At 39.0% G+C, this 4487-nt stretch overlaps 1 pseudogene; it reads left to right on the forward strand.

The window, feature by feature from the left end:
• The first annotated feature begins 383 nt into the window (after positions 1-383).
• LOC121924529 lies at positions 384-484 on the forward strand (annotated as a pseudogene).
• The last annotated feature ends 4003 nt before the right edge of the window (positions 485-4487 follow it).

Consider the following 4487-nt stretch of genomic DNA (forward strand, 5'->3'; position numbering starts at 1 on the left):
TGCCTGATTGCTCCCTGAGGCCAAGATGACAGTCACAAGAGAGAGGAGCCTCTTCCCTCCGGCTCCCCGATGTTGCTGGGTCTGCCGTCGCTCCCTCTCAGGCCAAGATGACAGTTAAAAGAGGGAGGAGCCTCTTCCCTCCGCAGTCCCTGATGTGCTGGGTTTGCCAGATCGCTCCCTCTGAGGCAAGATGACAGTTAAAAGAGGGGAGGGCCTCTTCCCTCAGGCCAGTCCCTGATGTTGCTGGGTCTGCCTGATCGCTCCCTCTGAGCCAAGTGACAGTTGAGGAGGGGCCTCTTCCCTCAGGCAGTCCCTGATGTTGCTGGGTCTGCCTGATCGCTCCCTCTGAGGCCAAGATGACAAGTTGGTTTTAAAAGTATTGTGTGCTCACTTTGGCAGCACATATACTAAAAGTTGGAACAATACAGAGAAGATTAGCATGACCCCTGTGTAAGGATAACCTGTTTTAATTTATCAATTTGTTCAATCTGCTTTTAATGTATTTAAATTGGGTTTTTTTTAAACAACTTTGAATTGTTTTTAATCTGTTAATGGTCAGAATCCTGATAATGAATTATTTTGGTGTAAATTGAACTTACACCATCTCAACTCACTTCTTTTGGTCATTGCAGTGATTGGAATTTTGTTCTGTGTAATTACCCAAATCCCCCCAATTTACACTGTAAGCAATGCAGCTCCTTCTACATGGTCATTTTTGTATTGTCAAAGAACAGATGGATCTGCAGATATGCATCAGTTATTTTCCTGCATCTGGAAGGGCTGCAAGAACATCATGCACAGGGACCCCTGGATGTTCCTCTAGGTGCCTGTGACAATGCCCATCTGCAGGAAAAATCAGGAGATTCAGCTAGGATTCTGAGAAACTAAGATTAACGTTTTCACTCATCCATAGAATTCCCCTGGGTGACCATGGTCAAATCCTACTCTGTCAGCCTCAGAGCAGGCAATGGCAAACCTCTAAAGAAATCTTGTCAAAAAATCCCAAAACAAAACATCCCTTGATAGGTTTTGTCTTACATTCACCATACATCAGAAATGACTAGAAGGCAGACAACAACAGCAATGACAACCTACATGGAAATGAGCATCTCTGCAGTTTGTGTGTACACTTTATAGGTACACTTGTAGCTGTGGCAATGTGGATACGTAATGCAAGTACATCTCCAATACAGGAATCCAGAGTTCATCAATTTAAATTGTATGCCACCCTGAAATCTCATGAGTATTTTAATAAATGTATGTGCAAATATACCAAAAGGTAACATACCCAAGTTTTGGAGTGGATCTGGGTAAAGCTAGAGAATGCAGACAGTCATTTAAAGCAATATTTCCAGTCCAGACTCTGTAGCAACTCTATCAGCTGTCAAATACTGTCAAATATTGTTTGCCGGTTATCACATACTGCTCACTGCTGGCCACTGTGGCACGTCAGTTGCTAGGTACTGTTCTACTATTGAAAAATTGGCAGATGTCAGTGACCATGGCTGAATATCAGTTATTTCCCAAACATTCACTGCTGGAGAACATTCAGAAAATATGCATCATTGTGCTTTGGATGGCAAAATTGGACTGTAGGTGGCGGGATTTATTTTTGCTTTGTTCTATTTTTTGAACTTTTCTTATTTCCATGTCCCAGTTTCATTTCCTTGTTATCGCATTCTGCTGCCTGAAGCTAATTGACTTAGGGCTGCTCAGGCAGGAAAGGCTCTTCAATTAACCCCAAAGAGCTCTTCCCCCCTCTTCTGTTTGTTTATCGCTAAGAATAATCATTAACTTTTACAGCAGAAGGGATGCATGTGACAATTCAGGCCCGGAACGTTTGGCCAGCTTTCACTGTACTGCAGAGAGAGGCATATTCTATTTTGAATGTTAAGAAAATGCCCACTCTTCAAACCACCCATTGACACATGCAGTATTGTCATCCCTTACTTGTTTTGTTAATTTCGTTCACACTTGGCCACGATTTTAGCCAGAGGTGGAACGGGGATTTTATTGTTATTATTTTTTTATCTGAATGGTAATGAAAGATGAAAATACACTGATTTAATGTAGATCCCAATGGTAGGTCCCTGCTCATACTATTACCAGATCAGTAATGAAATAAAATTCCTTACAAAATTATTTGCGCTATTTCTTCCTCTGGCGTTCAAAGGAAATCTGTTAGTGTATATTTCTTAGGAAGTTTAGTGTATGTGTGTGTGGGAGAGAGAGAGAGAGTTGTACTTTTTGAAGGGGGGAGATTTATAGTTCAGCAGTAAGACATTTGTTATGCATATAGAGGTTCCCTGGTTCAGTCCCTCAGTACTGGCTGAGGACAGAGAGCTGTGATGTCTAGGGAACTAAAGCTAGAAAACTCTGGTGGAGACCTTACTTTGATAGAGACACTAATGGTCTGAGGTTCAAAGAGTTACTTTTGGGGGTTATAGCTCCCACAATCTTCCAACAGAATATGGGAACTGTAGTCAAAAATGTAACTTTTCTAGGATCTGATACTAGATTCCTACCTCTCATCAATGGTGTAAAGTACTACATTGATGCATTTTACCACATTATGTGAAATCCAGCTTTTTATTATTTCTCTAGAATAAACTCTTCTTGACATTTACCTCTGCTTAACTAGTAGCAAAGATCTGATTATCCTAAGTCATCAGTAAACACCATTATAAAAGTCTGAAGTGATTTCAAAACAACATCCGTGCAAAAGGCTGCTCTTTTTTCTCTCTGTGTCTTCTCCCACCCCCATCTTTAAGAGAAGGAATTTAAAAACCTGCTTCTGCTGGATTTCATTGTAAAGATAAAGTGATTAATTCCTAAGGGTAGTTTCTGTTTTTTTAATTACTAGAATCTGTTTCATATAAAAAGGAAGTGCCAGAGACATGCTGACAAAAATTTGTCTGGTGGCTTGAAATGGTTGCATAAAACCCAGCCTCACTGTGCACACAGTCTAAAATCCTATGTCATTTTAGTTCAAGGGCATACAAGGGATGAGAAGTATGACTTTGAGTTACTGGCTGTGAAATTTGTGCAAGAAAAGAACAAATATAGTCTGATATGTAATATCAGGATAAAGGTTAGTATAACTTGGGAATGTCACTGTAATGCACAGCCCCTTGCTTATCTTTATAATGCAAGCCACTACAATTTCCCCCTTCCTCTGCACCTGGGATAGGGAAATAGAAGCACTTCAGATATTGTACAGATACCTGACAGGACAAAGAAAATGATGCATGGAAATAATTGTTTTCAATTTTAGTTACTGCCACTTTTATTTAAAAAGGCTTGGAAAGCAAAACAGAGAAATATTGGCTTGCTTTTCTTTTCCTTTATAAAGGAGGTATTGTAGTCCATCTCAAAGTTGAAAAAAGGTTTCAAAAAATTAAATGTTTTTAATACCATCTGCCTGGCTTGATTCTGTACAGTGTCTCATCTCTCATGGAAGTGCTGGCTGCAAAAGCCCAGAGGCCATCCTTCCCAATGCAGGTACCTAAACTGTGAAACACACTAACACTTGTAGGAAATACAGCTGTCCACTCTTGTGTTGGATTTGTAATGGATAATTAAAACCTTGCTTTTTAGAAAGCTAATGGGTAGGATTGGTTAATTGCTGTTTCAGCTGGTTTTACTTCTGCTGGTCCTGATGTGTGAGCATGCTTTAATTAGGCCTTACTTCATAAATACTATTTTAAACTGTTTTTCGGGTTTAAAGTGATTTTGTGATTTTTAAAATATAGTTATATGCCATTTTATCTACTGTCTCACTCACAGAGGATATGGAATATATACATTAAAGGTAAAAATGTCCAAAGAAATTTAAAGGAAGGTGTTTTCAACTCTGTTGTCCCCATACTTCTACTCATAAACTAGCTTGTTTGTTTGCTTGTTTTTTTTTAATTGAACATATTGCATACAACCAGAGGCAAAATTATATTAAATTTGAGATTAGGTGTAATATTATGCCTAGCAGTTTGCAGTGCAGCTCATTGGGGATCCTGAAATCTAAGATCAAGGAAAACAGTCTGAAATCCTGGCTGAAAATCTGGAGAAATGTGTAGTCTGAAAACTAACTGTGTTCTGTTCTGCATATTAGTTTTAAGACTTGCAAATTAGGTTAATTCATTTAAAAATGAAGGCAAAACAAAAATCTCCCCCACCCCTATACAGAGATGGACAGACACTTGCACACAAAGATACTTGGCAACTAAGGATAAGACTATGTATCCAGTGAAATAGATTCTAGTCTTTCCCCCCCAAGAAGTATATTATTACCATACTAAATTCATTAGTTTCTACAGGATCACAAGATACAATTTTTGTTTTGTTGCAATACAAACTAATGTGGCTACCTACCCCTTTGAAAGCTTATGTTCCTTCAGCTTACCTAGTAAGAAACACCATGTACCAAACAGAGGAGCAATGGAACTGTTCATTGTGTATCTGTTCATAATTTGAAGTGTAGAGGTCTTTGC

Source organism: Sceloporus undulatus, chromosome 2, assembly GCF_019175285.1.
Source record: "Sceloporus undulatus isolate JIND9_A2432 ecotype Alabama chromosome 2, SceUnd_v1.1, whole genome shotgun sequence".
Lineage (NCBI taxonomy): Eukaryota > Metazoa > Chordata > Lepidosauria > Squamata > Phrynosomatidae > Sceloporus > Sceloporus undulatus.